At 42.9% G+C, this 22,815-nt stretch overlaps 1 protein-coding gene across 2 annotated transcripts in view; it reads left to right on the forward strand.

Annotated features, from left to right (window-relative positions):
* The first annotated feature begins 3,315 nt into the window (after positions 1 to 3,315).
* FNDC3B (fibronectin type III domain containing 3B) overlaps positions 3,316 to 22,815 on the forward strand; it is a 280,111-nt gene continuing 260,611 nt past the window's right edge. Inside the window, exon 1 of one of the 2 annotated variants that reach the window (XM_066601243.1) lies at positions 3,316 to 3,414. The gene's annotated coding sequence lies outside the window, so the exon portion shown is untranslated. The remainder of the gene's footprint in view (positions 3,415 to 22,815) is intronic. The other variant, XM_066601235.1, reaches the window with a different exon arrangement.

Here is a 22,815-nt window from a genome sequence, read left to right on the forward strand (position 1 = left end):
CAGTACAAAAAAATGGTTCCGTTTAACCTCTTAGTGACAGCCAAAATGCCTTTTTACTGACCTCTCTAATGGACTTAAAACTTGCACATTCATCAGGCAATGGCTTGGCTGACTACTGACAGCCGGGCTTCTGCGCTAACCACCAGTAGTGGAGAAATCTCAAATCCTGGCAGTTTAACCTCTTATATGACACAATCAATAGCAACTGCAGCATGTAAGCAGATGCTAGGAAGAAGGGGGTCCTCTGTCGCTCATTGGGACCCCACATTACAATTGCAAGGTACCAATGGGTTCCCATGGCAGCCGGAAGCCTGACAAAGACGTCCATGTCTGCCATGTAACCCAGCTTATTAGGTCCCACCTCTTATAGAGTCTAATAGGCTGATGTCATAGGCTTAGTAGAATGCACTACATGAGTAATGCAGTGTACTATCCTAGTGATTGAACAGCCACAATTTCAAGTCGACGCAAGGGACTAAAAAGCAGCGTAAAAAGGTTTGAGAAAGTTTAATTGAAAAAAAAGACAGTTTAAGAAAAATCTATACATGGATAAAATACCCCTAAAGTTTTTTTAAAAAGCAGCACATAATAGGTATTGCCACATTCATAATGATATAAAGCTAAGGGTGGATTCAGACGACTGTATATCGGCTCGGTTTTCACACTGAGCCGGTATACAGTGTCCTTGTCTGCGGGGAGGGGGGGGGGCTGCTCCTGGCTCTTCCATCCTCCCCCCCCTGCAGACAAGGACACCATGTATCGGCTCGGCATGAAAACCGAGCCGATATACGGTCGTCTGAATCCACCCTAAGGGTGAATAATGTCACATTTACAACATAACGTTTAATAGAATAACGATAACATATATGATGCCTCAATAAGTAATGACACCAAAAATGCAGCATATGACCAGTAAAAGCTGCATATAACAGCAATAACTTATGTATACTGGCCATATGCTGCATTTTTGCCATTTAGCACTAATGCGATATGCATTGTGCTTTTGTACTGCCGCATATATTCAGCTTTTGTAATGCTGACTGCTCCATGACCGTTGATCAGGTGAACGGCGTACTCCATTCAGTTGCTGCATAATTGTATATTTTGTCATTTTTCAATCTATAGAATGCTGTTCCATTTTTTAAAAAAGAGTTTTGTGGTAAAAAAACAAAACAAAAACCTTTTTCTAATACTATTGGTACTTTGGTACTGTTTTTCCTCCATTGGTTCCCCGGTGAGTCCATGGGTAGGATAAAACTCATGGCACCCTCTGCCACTGACTACGGTCATTCTGTTATACTGTTTCTGCGGTTATGTACCTTGAATGGGGACATAGAATTTATTAGCTTTCAGGAAATCCGTGGAGCCGCGCTTCTCAGGGCGATCACCCTGCATGTGGCTGCATAGGGTGATTTAGTTACTAGGGGTATTTAGGGACAGGGGTCTACAGGAGTGGTAAGATCTAATTCCATCATTACTACTGAAGCCAGATCACCATAGCTATATTACATATGGCTGTTCATCTTTTATATACATGTGCTATGGCGTTATACATGTTAACGTGATCAATATTCATTCCGTGCCTGCTGGAGGTTTGATAATCAGCACTTATTGAGGCGTCAGATATTTCATCTTTACTCTATTAAACGGTATGTTTTAGATGTGACAATATCCCCCTCTTGTTTCTAGGTTGTCATTTGGTGAAATCTAAGTACAAGGATCCGTACCAGCTGTAAGGCTCCTTTGGGGTCTTTCGCATTCGGAATGGACCAGGCAATGAAAATATTTAGTTTTTTATCGTGCATGGTGATTAATTTCAATGGACTTGTCACATGAGCGTACATTGCGCTCGCATTTCGTTCATGCATACAGCACATACTAAACATAATTGTCCATGGTAATAAGTGGGAGCATGCTTGGGTGTTTTGTTTTTTTTGCACGCACAAAAAAATACAATAAAATACGCAAGGACATGTGCAAAAATGCAACGCCCATCGCGCAAATACGCAGCACAAATGCGTGCATAAATACGTTTCTGCCCGTGTGAAGCCGGCCTTAGAATGCCGCAATGCAAGCTCAATTGTTTTTCTTTAAAAACAATGGCGTGATTTCTGGGTGGAGGTGGGGGGGTCCATCTCTCTCCAAAAAACTTTTTAGTAAAAGTTCTACAGCACACTATATGTAACCCGACTGCGGACATTGCTAAATGTTGTGTCCCAAAATCAATCCCAGCCCTCATATGGCTGCCAACCAGACAATCGCTTTGTCCGTTAGGCCGTTGCCACACGGGTGGATTCGCACACGCAAAATTTCCGCAGAAGACGCAGAGAATAGAATTCATTGATTCCAATGGGTTTGTTCACATTTCTGTATTTTCACATTATGATTGCGCAAAAAAAGAAATGAGACAAGGTTCTCGTATAAGTCAAAGGGGGGGGGGCAATGTGCGAGCAATACACAAGGAGACACGCCATACGCTGCACGGAAAAGGACGCTGGTTAGACAAATTAGCCATTTCAGTGCGTCTTTGTTTGCTGTGCGCAAATAAACATGCGAGCGGAAAAGTGCAGTAAGATATGCAAATACGCGCACATAAAAGCCTCGTTCAGTGCGCAAGAAGGTTGTGCTGGGGTGTCCGCAAATACGGATATGGAAGGCGAAAATGGGCTGGTCACTAAGGTTAAAATGCTGATAAGCAGGAGTGAAACGGAAACAAACAGAAAGTATACTTTCCGTTTTTTTTAATGATCGGTATAATGAATCTGCCAAAAAATGGGCAAAAAATGTTTTTCATTCATTTTGATTTTTTTGTGAAAAATTCACCCAAAAACACTAGTGTGAACTCGGCCTGACTGGACACGTCGCCCCTTGTCGCAATCTTCCCAAATACGACCAAGCGGCATTTGTTTCAAACTACGTAAATTTCTGTAAATGATCCCCAATCTGCCTGGTGTAATCTGACTTGATGCACAACCAGTGCCCCCCCTCCCGTCTGCACTGCAGACGTGTCACTGCCATTGTACAGGGGATAGAAGCCATTACAGACTGAGTAACGACCCCTCCCGTACACAGAGGGGAGGTGACCAGCCGCGGAGCCCGGACCAGGATGGTGGCCCTTCCATCCATGATGGCGGGAACATCCGCCCGGACTCCGCGCCTCACAGTCATTATTAACCCCTGCCCGGCCGCCTCACAGTCCAGCGCCTTGACGGGGCGGGGCCTGGTCTGCAGCACAGTACCCGACCAATCAGAGTCGGGCAGGGCGTGGCGTGGTCTGGAGGTCGCTCCTTGAGCAGCCTGGGCTGGGAGGCCCCTCATTGCTCTCCTAGTCTCATGCTGGCAGGGATTACTGGAGTAGCTGCGCACGGCGAGCGACCTGCTGTCCAACCCCCCCCCATTACAGCGCTACATAAGGTAACAGACCGCTCGCTGCCTGCATCCACGTCCCGCTCATACACTGCTGCCGCCGCTGCGCTGCTTGCCTGGCTCATAACACCATGCAATAAAAAGTTTCCAGTAATTGTAGATCCGCTAGCTGTTCTTCAGCATGCCACTGAGCAGCCTGGCATCCGGGGCACATGACTGATGGGGGCTGCTGCCAGTTGCACTATCCTGGGATGTGCCAGTCAGCGCTCATCATCCCACTCTCATTCCTGTGCCAGGCTGTCATGTCTGGGCTCGCCACCCTCCCTAAGGGCACAGGCTGGAGGAGAATCCCCAACTAGTGACAGGCAAGGACTGGTGACATTTGCTCCAGGGGATGAGTCATCTACCCTGTAAGGGTCCTGTGTGCCTGGAGATGTGGGGAAGAAGAGTGGGAGCTCCCTCCATCATACCCTAGCATTCCAGGAAGGCTCTCCGCCTGATCCCTGTGTCTTTCTGCAGTCTTCTGACTCTCTTCCATCTGGCTGTGGATCACTTATTGTGCACTCCCTGCCAAATCTCACTGTGCTCTGCACACACACCGGGCTGCTGGGGATTTAACCCTAGTCCTAGTGCTGGATGCTGACTGTTCAGAACTTTAGCCCAGCCAGGAAGGGGTTGGCATGAGAGCAAAACTGGCATAGGTGGGCATGAATTCTGCTAATTTTGTGATGGAGAGAAAAAGGAATTTTGATGTAGCGAATCATTTCATGCCGGATGTAAAATTCATGACTGTTGTGTGTACGGTGTGGCAGCACTATAAATGATCATAAACTGTTACATTGGGTGCTACAATGGCGATGCGGTTCAGATTAGTGATAAGTTGAATATGTAAAGATGCTAAGATCAATATAATGTATTTAATCATTTTGCTGTCCTAGTAGCAATGATAATTGATGCCTAGTATGAACATTATCTTTTACAGCCTGTGGCCTGCGTGCATTCACACGTCGCAGATTTTGGTTCAGATCTTTGGAAGATTTCACCCCTTCAATTTCAATTCACTTGCTGCACCAAAATCTGCGAAAAAAATCGACCTGTAAACGCACCCGTAAGACGAGCGTACTGTAATACGTACTTAATACGGATCCATATTACGGAAGTGTTATAGATGACGTTACAACCGTATGTCATCAGTATTTGCTTCCGCATTGTTTGGATTTTTCTACTAGGCATCTGTATTTGCCTAATAGAAAATAATAGCAATACTGTAGCAAGGCAGAAAAAAAGTCATGCTGTGTTTTTTTTTGTTTTTTTTTAAATGGTGAAACAAATAAAAATGCAGCTTTATACCTAACTTGTGACATTGCTTTGATATGTCAGCAATATGCTGTATGCAACAGTTGGGTTATGGCTGCTGGCTGTCATCACTTGTGAGTGGCTGCATGGTTGACTCCCCCCTGTGCAGAGGTTGCAGTAACATACATTGTCAGGGATGACATTTCTTAATGTTTCCCCTGTCAATAGTTGCAATTAACCTCTAGGAAGACTTGTGGGAAAACAAACAGGAGAGCAGGAGAAATGTATGGCCTAAGGCAGACACAGGGAAGAGGCTGGGGATGAAGGAGGCTTCTTGTGCAGCACGTACTGTCTGGCACACAGTTTTGCCAGATGTCACTCAGGTGAAGGCAAAGAAAACTCCTCCTATAAAAAAAAATTGTAAAGAATCTGAAGCCTCCAGCTATCTGGAAAGACAGTGCAAATGTCTGGATCCAGGGGGCACATTGGAGAAATGAAGGCACGGCATTCTGAATCTCTGCTGTAACTTCTGCAGACATGCAGTCTATGACAGGACATCTGCTCTTCTAGATACTTTGTGTCTTGAAATAACTACTTGTTGCTCATTGACAGAATTTTGTATCCATTTCCCCAATGACTTTTGTTATTTGTAGCGTCATAATCTACTCTTTTCATAATAGTTTTGAGCATTCATATAAAATCAGGCATACTATGATGTAGCAAGGAATATTTATCAGCTGGCGATGGAGACTTTAAATGTTACTGACTAATGCTATAGCTTACTATAAGTCTAAGCTGCACATATGATTTCTAGTAATGGAGTATACAGTGCCACCAAATCTCCCATGATCAGTAGCGGCTTCCCAAAATCTAATGGCAGATCTGTATTATTTCATATGGACTGTCATTTAAATGGCAGTAATAAGTCATTATTATATGTTACCAGCTCTAGTAATCATCTGTGTTAATTTGACTTCCAACATAATTTGCTTGCATAACTTGTGGTCATTATGTCATTTGGAACAGCATGATGTCTGTCCTGTGAGTTATGATGCGGAGCCCAAAACAAACAGTTATCGTTATTCTGGACACCAGTCATTGATACAAAATGCAATTTTGTATATAGGTAGGTAAAGTTCTAGCAGGAGGGAAGTATGAAGCTGTGACACGCCACCTACAGGAAGGAATGCCTGCAGGATGGAATATTTCTGTATCATCTTTGAAGTCGCTGACAAACAGTCTCACAGTTATTTTAAATGACAGAGCTGCTAGTTTATGGAGCAGACTGGCTGCCCTTGGCTGTGTTTGTGTTTCCTGTCCAGTGGGGTTAGATATATTTCCCTATAAATGTGAATACATTAGGAATATGAATTGGACCATTCTCATATTTGCTCCAGTTTTTCTTTTTTTAACTTTGAAAGTTTTTGTTTTGTGTAGCTTTTCTGTATTTATTATATATGACTTGTGTTTATAAAACAAATGAGTTAAAATGCAACATATTTATGTATGTGATGGTAATTGGGAGGCTATAGATAAATATGACAAGCTAATGCCACAGTTTTTTACGTGTCTATGTTTGCAAGTATGTGCGAGTTCCTTTCTGTATGAGCGTCTCATAAAATTGGCAACATTTGCAAGTTATTGCCAAGGTTCTTGTGGTTTTATGGTTATTGTGGTTGCTGTTTCCTAGTCTACAGTTGGCTCAACGAGTAGTCTGTAAGTGGAATGATTGGTTAATTTATACCAATAAATAAACCAAACGCATTGCTCATATACAACTTTATTCCTGGCATGTATATAATGGGTGAATGCAGAAATACTCCGGATTAAGTCCAAGAAGAATCCTTGTGTTTTGTATGCTGTGATCATGTAATATTGGATTGTTTTTAAAGATGCTATGATTTCAGTGTTGGCTGATATTATGGGCTGTGTATACCACTGTTTTCACATAGGAATATTATATAACCGAGTACTGCTGGAGTAGGAGCCCAGTCTGCCTTGGCTCATCAGAGGTTACATAATCTCACTGTGATCTATTACTATTGTGCTTTTAAAGCAGGTTAACATTCACATAGGCATATTTTCTGCTTGTAATCAGTCTGTATTTTGTTTGCTCATTGAATACAGACAGGAGAGACGCACCCTGTGAATGAAATTGGTGCATTAAGACGTGGTTTTTTTTGTTTTGTTTTTTAATGCAGACCGATGTAAAAAAAAAAAATCCCAGCATGTCCTATTTTAGCCCGTATTCCTGGACCAAAATCGCCAATTACAGTCTGTGGGTGCATAAAAAAACCCAGCAAACACACGTTAGCATCCTTGCGCCCTGAGTTTAGAGTTTAGTTTTTGGGTTTTTTTGCACAACCTTTTTCTGTTTTTCTGTGGGCTGTGACAAAACCAACATCACTTGGGCCTTCTTGTATTTTTATTTTTTGTGCGTCTAAAAAGCGGGTGATAAACGGATTCAACATGGAAGTAAAAGACACACACATGCAGCAAAAACACATGTAACACGCACATACACACGCAATAAAAACAGTGCATTTTTTATGGACGGAAATTGCATACGCCCATGTAAATATTCACTTAGTCTATTCATGACCGATTTTGTTTTTCTTCCAAGCAAAAGATGTAGTCTGGTTTATAGGCACAGCAGCGTTTCATTGCGGTATGTTGTGTGCAGTTAGAGGGACTTCACACAGCAGTATGCACACGATCCCATTGACTTCTATGGGGACTTTTGGTGCACAAATACGCAGAAAGATAGAGCATGCTTTCTTTTTTGCGTGCCTGAAATGCGCACGCTATATATGCACTTGTGAACGAACCCATTGAAATCAATGAGTTCTAGTCAGTGCATATTGTGCTCACAAATATGTCCGTCTGAAGCCGCCCTTATTCATAGGACTCTATGTAAACTTACTGACTTGGGGTGCTTTCACGTGGGTGGAATTAGCCCCCATATTACGCACCACAACATGCAGTAAATTCCACACCACAATCTGCAGGGCTACCTGCATATTTTGATGCAAAATTAAAAATGGCTCAAATCTGCAACCAATTCTGCATCAAAGTCGTAAGGATTTTGGCGCGGAATTCTGCAGCGGCATCTTAAGCACTGTCTCGCGGTACGTCCAGGCGGAATAATTCCTGCCTATGTGAAAGCACCCTTAATAAGTTATCACAAATGCACAAAAGAAATAATTTGCATGCAGCTCTATTCGGACGTGTTCTCCCTTACCTTTCCTCCTGGCTTGATCTGATCAGAACTGTGTGTACATCCCTTGGTGTATTTTAGGCCAACATAGATACTTAATATATAATGTGAGTAAATTATGATATTAGTATAAGCTTCCCCCTTTTATTTGTGATATGTCCACGTTTATCTAGCACACTAATTTGAGTCAAAGCTGTTAGTAAAAAAACCCAATAATGTACAGTACATTCAGAGCCAGTACTTTATGCACCAAGGGTAGCCTTTCTTATTTTAACATGTGCTCCACAAGTTGGTTAACCTCATCTTTTTTGTATAATGACTTTGGCATAAAAACCATGAAGGCACTTAGGAACTAGCAGTCTTGCAGCCGGTGTCTAGTGGTCACCCCTGGCCTCTTTTTTTTTCTTCTTCTTTTTTTTCACATTGTAGCCACTTCCCCTTTAGATTTCTAAATATGACTGTTGTGGTGAGAATGACTTGGGATGATGTAGGCTCAGCATTGATCTACGGTCAATTGTAAAGTGGTTCGCGCACTCTGATTGGCTAAGCAGGAGGGAATGCCTGAATAGAGCTATTCTACTACATGTCAGCATTAGGCCCTGTACACACAGTGAATAACAAGTTTCTTTAATGCAATTTTTTTTTATTTTGTTTAAGTTAAAGTAGGAATAAAAAAAGTTAATAATGGCACCATAGTGTGCTGCCAGCTGTCATCTTGATCTACGTTTTTCCACTTTTATTTAGAAACTCCTCTATTTGACGCTTTATACATTGCTGTGTGGTCTGCTGCCTTAACAAAGTCTTTCCGTATGTAAGGTTAACAATGTGTGTTATAAATACTATTTTATGGAAACGAGTACATGTACAGTCTGGAATGGTGGTCTGAGACATCTGTTGTTCATTTCTTTAGGAGTTTTATTATATGAGATATATGGTCGATAGGTCAGCGATGGAGTATTTGCATGTATTCATTCAGGCTCAGCATGTATACCAATTTTTTAAACTGTAAAAGCAACATCGGAGCAATACTTGGATTGTTGCCTGGCTCTTTCACTCTGTTATATGGCCAAAATCTTGTATGTCATTAATAATCTAAAAATCCTTTACTCTCTATTTGTTGTTTTTTTTTTCTCCTGCATTTTTTCCCTAGTATGTCCTCATTTGACGTTTATTCTACGATTAAAACTCATCTGTGTATTATCAAAATGTTAGTTTCCATGAAGAGGCAGAGTGTAATACACCCACACAGTAAAGAATACAACAATTCAGTTTGTTGCTGTGTGGATTAAATATTGGGATTGTGTGTACAAAAACGTATGTAGAAATCTGAAAGACTGTAAAGAATCGAACACTAAAAGTCTGATATGCAAAAACTAGGAATACAGCTGATTTAATGTATATCATATACTTTACAGCGATAGTTCCAACCAGTGGCTTGTGAGCTACATGTTCCTTATAACACCTTACTTCTTTGACTCGCCTTAGAAGTTCTGAATTATGATCATATATGCTGGTAATTGATGTTATTGCAAACATATTCTAAGCATGGTATAGGTACATGGTTGCATTTGTTCCTAAGCCATTTGTTATAGTGCCCAGGGCGGTACCTTTTAGTAGGGTTGCCAATTAGCAGACTTTGTTTTTTCAAACCACTCCTACCTCAGACCGGAAAAGGGAGATGAAGGGATGCCCCAGGAGCCTGGCTGGAGGGGTTCCCCTGCAGGGGAGATGAAGGGATGCCCCAGGAGCCTGGCTGGAGGGGTTCCCCTGCAGGGGAGATGAAGGGATGCCCCAGGAGCCTGGCTGGAGGGGTTCCCCTGCAGGGGAGATGAAGGGATGCCCCAGGAGCCTGGCTGGAGGGGTTCCCCTGCAGGGGAGATGAAGGGATGCCCCAGGAGCCTGGCTGGAGGGGTTTCCCTGCAGGGGAGATGAAGGGATGCCCCAGGAGCCTGGCTGGAGGGGTTCCCCTGCAGGGGTGATGAAGGGATTCCCCAGGAGCATGGCTGGAGGGATTACCCTGAAGGAATGATGAAGGGATTCACCAGCTGCATGGCTGGAGGGGTTCCCCCTTCATCTCCCCTGCAAGGGAACCCCTCCATCAACATGGAGATGAACGGAAGCCACGGTCCTCTCCTCTCTCTCTTCAGCGGCGCATATTTTCAGCACCTTCCGTTTGGCATGGAAAGATTGCGTCTGAAGCTCGGGACAATTTTTCCACAGCTGCAGTTGCAACTTTTAATTCCACACTCATGTGAATGAGTTGTCTCTCTGTCTGTATCTCTCTCTGTCTGTGTCTCTCTTCCTATTCCTGCTTTTCTGCCTGGTCTCCAAGCAAGCTGCAAGGAAATCTGCAGTAGATATGCAATGTCAATTGCGTATGAACTGCAGATTGCACGCATCCATAGAAATAAATGGAACCGATACTTGAGGAATCCATGCTAAAATGGAGCATGTTGCAATTTTTCTTCCACTCACGAAATACTCAATTCTAACTGGCGAGTGATCGAACCGGCGAAAGTCCACGCATTTCAATACCCGCATATTACCACGATCGCAGAATGCAAAATTCACATCCATTCGTGTGAAACCCCCCTTAGTGATATCAAATTGCAATGAAGTAGTGCGGATCCTCACTTTAGGTGCTCCTGTGGATGCCACCTAGATGGCACCTGGACAGTCGCAGTAAAATCCCATGTTAAGAGTGCAATATAAGTCCGATTTTCTAGGGCCAATATTGTACTCTGAGAACTACATGCATTTTAACGTGAAACAACATGGTCTTGCAATATGGTTTTCAGACATCAGACGCTACAAGTCAATTGTATGGTTTCAGTGTGCCTCAACTGTAGAAGCCACTCGGCCAAAAACGCAATGCAGAACTGCTTTTGTTTTACAGTAAAATTCACGTGGCTTTCAGATTGCCTTTTTCGTGTCCAACGAACACATCAAAAAGGGACAAAGCGTCCTAGAAATGCAATAAAAGCACCATGTGGAAACGCCAACCTTACTCTATTCGATCCATCACCCATTGACTTCAATGATGAATTTTTAAAAAAGGAATAAAAAATAGCACATTGACATCAGTTTGAATCACATAAAAATGTATGAATGAAAAACATACTGCAAAGAAGACTAATGTAAAACTAGCCGTAGTCCTGGTACACATTTCAGTAATACTATAGCCACTCTAGTGTCCTTGGTGCGTCCTGGTACTTGCAGTTGCCAACAGCTGCCCAGTCACATGCATAGGGACTATGAGCCACATGCTGCTTCCTAGCTACTGGTAGAGAAAATGCTAAGGAACAAAACTTTCCAAGGTTATTACTGTTTTAGCAAATGAAGCTCATGTATTGTATAGCTAAAATGATAAACTTTCCAATATACTTTTGTATCAGTTCTTTACACTATTCAGAATCTTTGCTTGCTGTAACTCAGTAGCACCCTTCTTTACTTCTAGGTGATACAAATGTGTTTTGGTCATGGGATGAATGTTTGTAATTACTGTATTGCAACAATAACACACTAAACACTTGTGTGTCAGTCACATAACCAGGACAGATATTTACCTCCCCAAAGTAAATGTTACGTCGAGGGATATGTTCCGTTGCATAATTGTATAGGGAACTTGTACTCAAGCCTTTACATGAAATTGTGGAGTTCCTCAATTGTTCTTTCTGCTGGCTGATGTGCACCTTAATTTTATGGGTGCTTTACAATATAAAATTACTATTTGACTTTGTATAAGGTCATTGGTTTGAGTGTAATCCAAAAACACCAGATGATGTTGAGTGTGGGAGCTCATTCTGCTAGATCAACAATACGATAATGAACACGTGTGGGCTGCTGTATCACTTACTCTTCCTGAAAGCCACATTTATTGTCTTATTTTTATGCTGCATCTCTAATTTTTTTAATGGAAAATTTCAGCTCGAACAGCACTGACTTATGATCTTGAAATTTGATGGAATTCTGTGCTATATTTTATATGATTATTAACATGTTTTCTTAGTGAAGCATGTCCACAGTGAGCACCACAAGAATGCATGGGTGCACAGCAGTGGCTACAAAGCGGTGTCCTTGATAACCATTAAAGGAAATGATACTGTATTACTGAAGAAATGATTATCTTCTGACCAACATATAGGATTCTAAACTATGAAGATCTGACCAATGTTCATTCAGTTAGAATACCATTGAACCTAGTAGCTGGTCAGCAGAATCCAAAAAAAACATTTTAAAAAGTCCCAACAGCCAGTTTCTTAGTTTATTTTGGTGATCGAGATAGAGAAGTAGAAGAACTTCTTAGGCCAGCTTCACACAACGGGCATTCCGCAATGGAAAACCCACAGTAAATACGCAGTGGCCAAATTTGCTCCTAAGGGCTCCTGTCCACGGACGATAGTGCATTGCTTTACTCATGGCGATAATCCGGCCACAAGTAATGCAGTGCACACTTTCCATAGTGTTGCTATAGAAAGCGCAGCCCCCTGTCCACGAGCGGAGAATCCTAGCAAATCTCCGCTCGTGGGACTCAAATCGCGGCATGCTGCAATTTGCCGTGGTGAGCCTTACAGTTCACTTCCCGGTGGCGGAATATTGCTATCACTCATGATATGAGCACAAATGTCAGGAGAACAGTGAGGTATGCTGCAGCCTCTGAGTGGCTAGAGTAGTCACCTGACCTCTAACAGCCACTGTCAAAACAAATATCAGGACCACCGTGGGAGTGTGGCAGTAAGGCCCCCTTCACACAGGCGACAAAGTTGCGCAATTTTGTAGCGTTGCTACAAATTGCATGTATGTGGAGCCCATGCCTTCCTATGGGTTACTTCACACATGCGATGTTTTGTAGCATGCACTAACTCGACACACAAACCTCGCGGGTCCGCGATATGCCAGCGACACATAAGGGTTTGTAGCCCATGTTTCCCTGGGTAGCCTTCTTCTGTGTTGCATCGCACGGAAACGAGATTTTCGTGTGATGTGATGCAACCTTGACAGTAGGAAAGCCTACTGTCAAAGCTATACCCTGATTCCTGGCTGCAAGGGAAAAAATACACCTACATCACCTCTCCAGCCGCATCTTCTCCCCGGGTCCTCAACACTATTTTCCCTCATCTTCTCTGGCCAGGGATTGAAAAATCCCTGCCTCCTGGAAGCGTTGGCTGTGATTGGCTGAAGCTTAGCCAATCACAAGCATTCATCAAACGCTGGCTGTGATTGGCTAAGCATCAGCCAATCACAGCCAGTGCTTCCAGGAGGTGGGGATTTTTTTAATCCCTGGCCAGAAGAGATGAAGAAAACAAGTGCTGGGGAACAGAAATAAGCTGCAGCGAAGCTCTGGACAGCGCTTTTAGGTGAAGTATGCTTTTTTTTTTCTTTTTAATTTTCTTCTACAGTTGGGGTACGTTTTCAGGGTAGGGCTTATATCTCAAGCCAAATCCCCCACTCCCTTCCCCCCGAAAATCCTCGCATATAGCACCACAAAGTCTCAGTATTCCCGCGAGAAGACGTAGCCATGCGATTTTTCTCGCGGCGATGCCGTGTCGCCCGTGGGAGGGAGGCCTTAAGAACAGGCAAGTACAGCTTGACTTGTTATTTTAATACTGCAAGTCCTATTAAAGGGAAATTGTCATGTTTGCAGACAATCCCTTTAAAGGAAGACTTTAATTCACTAGCCATCAGATTTATTGTGGGGTATCGTGTACATTTCTTCCTCCTGTACTTAAGACAGTGACTGTAAGATTAACAAACAAGACTGAAAATCATGAGTGATGTCGGAGAGCAGAAGGAAAAGTGTGTGTGTTCCTGTACATCAGTGATAAGCTGACTATGTTGAAAACCCTCTTCCTACTCACAGTAGGAAAGGTGACTCTGGAGCGCAAGGCAGGAATGTGCAGATGTTATTACCTGGACATAGACGCTGTTCAATGTCTTTCATATACAGTATTGACTATTATATGTTTCTTGAAAAGAGTTTGTAACGTTTCCACTAATATTTACTTAGTAAACAAGCCCCATCCTTTCTGCATGAATATGTGGCCATGGAAGTCTGTATTGTTTGATTCATTAAGCCATTTCATTATTGCAGCTGTGCGAGTTTATAGACTCATTAAGGAAGTCACAATAACACACTTTAGTATGCCAAGTGTTGAAATAAGAAAAAAAGAGAGGAAACTCAAAGAATATAAATTAGCAATTTGTATTTTCTATCTGTAGCAATAATGGGAGTCTATTTTCTTAAGGGATTCCAAACAAGTAATATTGTTGCAGCTGTATTCTGTACATACAGTTCTTGCTTATTTCCTTCTTGATTGGTTCAGGTGTTTACTAGAATTGCCATCCCAATTATCTCAGCACAATGAAATTCTGGTGACCTCTCCCATTCTTAAATACACCATTTTTAAACAAAGCTTACACACCAAAATTGGAAATGAGTACTGATGTCAGCCAGGAATTGTTTTGAATGTATGTTTCTCAGTTACCCACCATTTGCAGGACATTACTTTTTATGCTTAGAATAGGACTGTGAATATGGACCGACCAACATTTATCAGTGAAATTGTGCCTTTTTTATTTATTTATTTATTTTTTTGCAGTTTACTCCAAAATAGTGTTTTATCGTCTTTTCAATATTTCTTATCCCTTTCACTCTTTTACAAACGGATATGCATGACATAAATGGTTATGTGACTACGGCTGGCTTCACACGAGCGCCTAAGTGCTGCGTTTTTGTGGAATGAACGATGCTAACTAAAATTAGCATTTTCATTATTTTTTTTTCCCATTTTGGGCAAATGTGTTTTTATGCTTGCGTGCCTTAGGGTGAATGCAGACGGCTGGGTTGGATTCCGACTGTGAGATTCTCGCAGAGGGATGCAACCCGTGACCCACTGCTTACCTGTCCGGCGTCTTCGCTCTGCTCTGCGGATGTGCCTTTTGGCGCTTAGCCACACATGCGATAATAAGCGATGATGTGGAGTGCGAGGCTCACACTGAAGTAGGACGTGCCCCAATTGTTATCACGCGAGTTTTCCGTGATCAAAATCACCACTGTCTGCGTAGGATTGCATAAACCAATGCAATCTTATGGCAGCGTGCAGCAGTGGAAATTCCACGTGGAAACCCGACGCAGAATTTCCGTCCGTGTGCATCCAGCCTTCATGATGGTCCAGCCAGTAAGGCCAATTTCACACATCTGCCTTTTACCACAATTACAACGCCACCAGAATCGCAGTACAAGGCTCCCATTGATTTCCATGAGGCCTTACAGACCTGCATTTTTTAACTCCGCAATTTTTGAGTGCTGTTTGCTCTATTTTGTCACAATTAACATGCTTCAGAATGATAGGGTGTGTTAAAACCCGCTGTCGGAGGCAGTAACCTGCATCTGAAAACGGTGGGTATATCACGGCGTTTTGCCAACGTTATGTGTGAGAGTGGCCTGAGTTATTAAACATGATATATCCAAATAATGAAATCCACATTTAAATAAAAGTAATGTTTTACCCTACATTAATTTCCCGGTTTTATGGTGATGGTCATGCAAATGAGTGATAGAGTAATCATCCACAGCTCCACCTATTGGAATGGTAGCTCACCCTATGAGGCAGTATCTGAGCTTTCAGCAGGCCTTGCGACGTGAATAGGGATGCACGTCTAATCAGAATCCTGTGGTAAATCCGGACTTGTGGTGGTCTGTACAAGTTTGTTTTTCGGGACTCTCCCAGGATTACATAATTAGTGAGAAATGAAGCATTGGTATAATGCCCCTTGACTTAGAAGTGTTTACCATTGCTGACAGATAACACATTGTAAACTAAATAACTTCCCAAATGAGTTAAGGCAGCATCGAAGTCTGTTAAATGACTTTATATGGAGGCAGGAAATGGCTTAGTATGTTCAAACTATGTGACCCAGCTGACAAGAGCCAAGTCAGTTCAGCCAGAAACCTGTGATCTTGTGAGCAGTAAAGATTTCTTACCTTGTGTTGAGGAACGCTTTTGTCATTATTTCATGTCTGCCGGTAACTTTTTCTCAACCCAAAAAGTTGCAAAACTTTAATCGAAATGATTTTATAATGCAGACTTTAAAGGGGTTTCCTGGGAATTTACCATTGGTGACTTCTCCTCAGCATGGATCATCAGTAGTTGATCAGAGGTAAATCTCCGCTGATCCTCTGTCCCGCTATTGGTACAGCCGAGCCGGACGTCCGCATTTGGAACTGGTAGTGTAATAGAAGGCAACGCTTCCACTGAAATTCATAGCAGTGATGCCCTTTATTAAAACTTCTGGTTCAGACCACAATAAGGAGGTGGAAGAGCAATGGAAGGCATTACTTCTAGAGATGAGCGAACGTGTTCTTAACGAACACTTACGCACCCGAACACCGGCTTTTCCGAGGACTTCCGTGTTCGCGCGTAAGTATTCGGGGGGCGCCGGGGGGCGGGGAGAGGCGCGGCGGCGCGGGCGGCAGCAGCGGGGAACAGGGGGGAGCCCTCTCTCTCTCCCTCTCCCCCCCACTCCCCGCCGCAACCCCCCGCGCTGCCACGGCGACCCCCGAACTTTTTTCGCCCGAACACGGAATTCCTCGCGAAGTTCGGTGTCCGGGCGAAAAGGGGCGGAGCCGAACACGTTCGCTCATCTCTACTTACTTCCATTGATTTCAATGTGAGCAAATTCTTCTATTACACTTGCACCTTGGACCCCAATGAGGACATCAGGCACAGCTACACTGCCAGTGAATCGGAGGATCAGCTGATCGCTGGGATCCTGACAATCAACTGTTTATGGCTTATCCTGAGCAGAGGTCATCGATGGTAACTTTCCAAAAACATCTTTTAATTCCACATTGTTACAAATTTATCTGGTGTAAGGATGTTTTTACACAGGCAATGCAAGTTGAGCCTGAGATTCTTGTGTGCCACCTGCATTGCACAGCATATGGACGCTCCGCCTGTGTGCCGTCTGACGTGCAGGGGACACACATTATATCTCCTTTATGTTATATATATATATATATATATATATATATATATATATATATATATATATATATATATATATATATATATATATATATATATATATATATATGACATCAAGCAATTTTTTTCAGACTCTGACCATCGGTGTGAGTGAAAAATTGCTTGTGTGCATGAACCCATTCAAGTGAATGCCTTTGCTGGAATATACGTTCATTTCTGTTTTTCTGTTTAAATTTATTGAAAATGGAAAATGAAAAGGATAATTTTTTTAATCCATTATTTAGCCTCTTCTCAACGACTAGAAAAACAAAATGGAGAAACTGAAAGAAACTGACACCTTTCTGTTTGTTTCCATCCTCCATTGACCACAATGTTAAAAAAATAAAATAAATAAATAATAAAAAAAGAAAACCGAAAGGGAGCCATTCTGTTTTGGTAAACGGAACAAATTCAAACATTTGTTTTCATTTTTTTAAAACTGCATTGAAATCAATGGGGTCGAATGAATCCATTTAACTGCACCTCTCTGCTCCAAAAAGGCAGAAACCCTGAACAGAAGGAAATCGTTAGTGTAAATGAGCTCTTAGATCAGTGGTCCCCAACCACTGGTACGCGGACCCGGTCGTTGGGGGGTTTCTTGCTGGTCCGTGGCGCCACTGTTGACTGCTCACCCTGTTAGTGGTGAATACCGGCAGGGGCCGCGGCTCACCTTCCAGTATTCACTAAGCAGCGCTACTAGTGGCACTGATTTTGGCCACACTGTGACGTCGGTGTGCAGCCGGGATCCTCCTCCCCCTCCCCTGACGTCTCCTACTATCTGTTTCTGCGAGAGCAGGGGAGGCGGTGTCCGGGAGCACACTGACGTCACAGTGTGCACTGGGATCATCGCTGCTAGCGGTGTGGCGGGCAGAGAAGCAGTGGCGCTGCCCCGAGGTGGAGGGGGTATGTATATGGGTCTCGGGGTGGGGGGGCACTGTCACTGCTGCTGGCGGCCACTGTGGGATATCACTATTATGCTGGCGGCCACTGTGGGATATCACTATTATACTGGGGGCCACTGTGGGGTGTCACTATTATACTGGGGCCCACTGTGGGGTGTCACTATTATACTGGGGGCCACTGTGGGGTGTCACTATTATACTGGGGGCCACTGTGGGGTGTCACTATTATACTGGGGGCCACTGTGGGGTGTCACTATTATACTGGGGGCCACTGTGGGGTGTCACTATTATACTGGGGGCCACTGTGGGGTGTCACTAGTACTACTGGGGGCCACTGTGCGGTGTCGCCTAGTACTACTGGGGGCCACTGTACGGTGTCGCCTAGTACTACTGGGGGCCACTGTGCGGTGTCGCCTAGTACTACTGGGGGCCACTGTGCGGTGTCGCCTAGTACTACTGGGGGCCACTGTGCGGTGGCGCCTAGTACTACTGGGGGCCACTGTGCGGTGGCGCCTAGTACCACTGGGGGCCACTGTGCGGTGGCGCCTAGTACCACTGGGGGCCACTGTGCGGTGGCGCCTAGTACCACTGGGGGCCACTGTGCGGTGGCGCCTAGTACCACTGGGGGCCACTGTGCGGTGGCGCCTAGTACCACTGGGGGCCACTGTGCGGTGGCGCCTAGTACCACTGGGGGCCACTGTGCGGTGGCGCCTAGTACCACTGGGGGCCACTGTGCGGTGGCGCCTAGTACCACTGGGGGCCACTGTGCGGTGGCGCCTATTACCACTGGGGGCCACTGTGCGGTGGCGCCTATTACTACTGGGGGCCACTGTGGGGTGGTGCCTATTACTACTGGGGGCCACTGTGGGGTGGCGCCTATTAGTAATAGTGTCCCCTATATAAGCCCCAGTAGTAATAGCATTACTACTGAAGCAACTGAAACCCCGCTCCCATATGACTAAAACCCCACCCCCACCCCGCCCTGCTGAGCCATGAAAAAAAATGGTTGTGCTTGAACCCGGTCCCTGGTGCAAAAACGGTTGGGGACAACTGCCTTAGACTACTTTACTGAGCCACCTTGGGGCAAGGTTGTTGCAGCACTAAGTTCCTGGGTTCAGCTTGCTGTATGCAAGTTAAGGTAACTGCTAATTAACTGCATAAAGCCATGTGAAGCGCTGCGGTGCGGCGTATACCTAACTTCTGAGTCTTGCGTAAAATAAGTAGTAAACCGCAAATGTACATGTATGTTAAACTCCCTCACCGTATATTTGTGCATATTATGCACCAAAATAAGATATGCTGCTTCTTTTTAATGCAAGTGTGAGTGACCTAATAGAAATCAATGGGCTTTTAGCACCGCGCATTACGTGTATGAAAACTTTGTGCGTAATATGCAGGTGGTACTACCAATGAAGTCAATGCGCAAAGCAAAATGCACAACAGTCATAAGTTTTTTGCAATAATGATGGTAAGACCAAAGATGAATTGTAGCCTGAACCTTAGGGGTGCTTTCACATTAACTGGAATATTCAGATGTCGAAATCCACACCAAAATACAGATATCTAAATGTGGATGTTGACGTCGAATTGCCAGCAAAATTAAGTCATTTTCAAACCCGTATGTTAGACATGCAGATTTTGGTGCCGGTTTACCTTTACAGCTGCATCCACTGCTGATTACGCCATTGCAGACAACCCCCTTGACAATGGACTAGTAACGAGAGCCAATGTGGTGGAGGGGCTCCAAAAACAAAAATAGAGTAATGAGCTGGTATGTTTTATAGCGGTATGCAGCCCATTCCGCCTGACAGTGGATGTAACAGGTTGTCTATAATTCTTACTTCAATGCATTGGTATTCCTTCTCCAATTACCAAAGCCCATATGCAGGTGACCATTACAGTTAACCTGTAATTTATGATCATATGTCAGGAAATGAAAGCCGTGCAGAGCAGGCACTAGATCGAGTTTTCCCACCCTTTAACCAAAGAGGAGATGCAACATAGCAAAAGACATATTAAGTATTTTTTTATTACTGCTTTGCTCTTGTATGTTTTTTTTTTTTTATTCTGCTTTTATGGTTGTCATTGTATAAAATGGATATGTACATAAAATTTTTTTCCAATTATAGCAATTGGAACTTTACTAGCATATAAATATTGGTCTGTTTCAGTTTTAGAAGAACTGTGCTGCAGAGCTTTTTTTTCTTGTAAGTAAATTGTCTCCCAGCTATTGGGACTTGTGTCTGTCACACCCGAAAATATGGAGCAGCCTGTTAAACAACCCAATATTTCTAGGACCCGCCCCCAAATCATATTTTTATAAAATGTGTTATTCAGCCAATAAACGTCTTCAAGATTTGTTGTAAAGGGTAAAATACTTTTGTCAGATTGGTAACACCGGCATGCATAATATGTTACCATGCGTCGGTGTGAAGGAGCCCTATTCCTGATTTACTAAGTATTCTCTGAGCTGTGTGGACTGCATTCTTCAATAGTTGGGTATAGATGCAGTGTACACCAAACCCCGTCATCAAACTAATGACCAGCACTCTGGTTGAGCAGTACATCATACATGACTAGTATATTTCAAGCAAGTTCACCATTTGGGCAGTGTGTTTGACTCTACCGGTAGATATGCTACTTTTACTTGTGAAGCTCCTTCATGGAGACAGTTCTATATTTCTTGAAACTTGGCTTACCCATAGAGAAAGCAGAAGGAGCAGATGTATCGTGGTACTTTTTACTCCCTTTGTCCTCCTACACCATACCCTTTCCAGTTACACTGGCAGATCTTTTACAGTAACAGATACCGGATAACAAGCACTTTTGGCATCCATTACAGTGTTTACGGCTGCGAGTTGCTCAACTTTCCTCACACCCTAAAAGGTATAGATTTGCACGCATTATATTTCATGTTACATTCCATAAAACGTTTACTTTTATTCATGGTACTTGACAAACTCCATAAGCAATGTGATGCTTAGTGGTTGTCACCTAGCATGTGTAGTAGTATCGGATATAACAAAGGACCCTTTTACACAGAATGATTATTCTTCAGTTAGTCATTGGATTGTGCGATATTGACTGATAATGATTCGGTGTAAACACGGCTAACGATTGAACGATGAATGTTTTTCACTTATCGTTCGTTATATGCAGACCTTTAAAAACTAAATGAGTGGGCCCATGTAAACAGGCAGTCGATCATCTTCATTATGAATGGAAGTGGGCAGCCGGAAGACTTCTTTGGCAGCTCTGCCTCCATTCAGTGATTGATTTCTGTATGAAAGTACAGTATCGGTAATTTTTGGGACAGCTGTCATGGCCGTAAGTGCTCAATAATCATCCCGTGTGAAAGGACCCTAAGAAATTGCTGCATGTGTAGGAAGTGACTGTACTCAAAAGGGTAGCTCCTAAGATCGAGTTGGCTATCGAGTTGGCTATCGAGTTGGCTATCGAGTTGGCTATCGAGTTGGCTATCGAGTTGGCTATCGAGTTGGCTATCGAGTTGGCTATCGAGTTGGCTATCGATCTAGTGATAGAATACTTCAGTCCTGTTCTCTAGATGACTTCAATCCCCTTAAAATATGCCAATCACTGCAGATCAAACATTATAGTATGATGGAGCCAACCAGAAATCTCAAAATATATCCTTGCATTAGTAACCCTTTAAAGACAATACTTTATTAAGTATAATTAAATACCCATTTACGACATACCCAGATTTAAAGCGAGAAAAACTAATATACATGTGTATCAATATAGATGTCACAAAAATAAATGGCAGCTACAGAAGGAATAAATGATATTGCCAATAACTCAGATCCCACCAGGAAATGTTCACGCATAGTCCATTTCTCCAATTGGTAGCTGTGGGACACTTGCCCTAATACGGGCATCCCCAATCTACTGGACCCCACAATTACCAGTTGGATGAATGGATTATGTGTGACCCTTTCCTGGTGGGGTCTGTCTAACTGAGTTATTGGCATTATAACTTATTCCTTCTATGGCTGCCATTTATTTTTGTGGCATTTTTTAGCATTTATATTGATACATATATATTAGTTTTTCTTGTTTTATAGCTGGGTATGTCCTTTATGGGTGTATTAATTCTATTTAATACAGTACTGTTTCTAAGGAATTATTAATGCTATCTAGATATCCTAATAAGATAACAAATACAATCAAGTGCAAAACCTGATGACCTCTAATGATCAACTATCAAGATCGGAGATATGGTAAACTGTTTAAAGGACTACATCATGATTGTGGATGCCATATGAGTAATGAATGCTAATCTATGAGTCCTTTGACAGAGTTGTAGAGTTACAGCTTAAAAAGAATTACGTGTCAAAAATGCTGAAACCACCACTAAATTTTGGTTAGACCTTTTAGCCTTCCGCAGTTTCGAATGAAGATATCACTGTTAAATGTACTTTGAGGCTTCTGTGAATGTGCTTTCTCCTGATGTTTCATTAGCAACGTGGCAGTTACAGATTTGTCGTTTACATTGAAGGGGAAAAAATTTTTTTTTGCAAAATGTTGGCGTGCTGCCATGACTAGCTCCAGATGGTCAGAAAATCTGAAATTCTGCACAGAAATCGTTTAAAATAATAAAACATAGCTGGCTGTTTTTATGAGTACTATTGATTTCTTCTTAGTATTTGAAAAAAAAAAATCAGTATTAATGTAGTTACTGGCATCTCTGAAACATACAGTATCCTTGTCCTTTTGTACTGTCTTCTCCCTGATGTGTGGATCAATGTACAGCCCATGGTTCAAATAACTCAGTGCCTGTTCCTAAATACTCCACTGCGGATATACTATTTTTATACATGTGTATACAGTATTTACCTGTTATGCACAGGATGCTATTAATTTAGCTCTTTGGACATGTTAAAGAGTAGTTTGGCTATAGAACAAAATGCAGAGAACACATTACAAGTTTAAAAAGAGAAAAGGTGGTTTAAAGTCACATTAGCACACTTTTTATTGGCTTCAGGGT

Source organism: Eleutherodactylus coqui, chromosome 1 (assembly GCF_035609145.1).
Source record: "Eleutherodactylus coqui strain aEleCoq1 chromosome 1, aEleCoq1.hap1, whole genome shotgun sequence".
Lineage (NCBI taxonomy): Eukaryota > Metazoa > Chordata > Amphibia > Anura > Eleutherodactylidae > Eleutherodactylus > Eleutherodactylus coqui.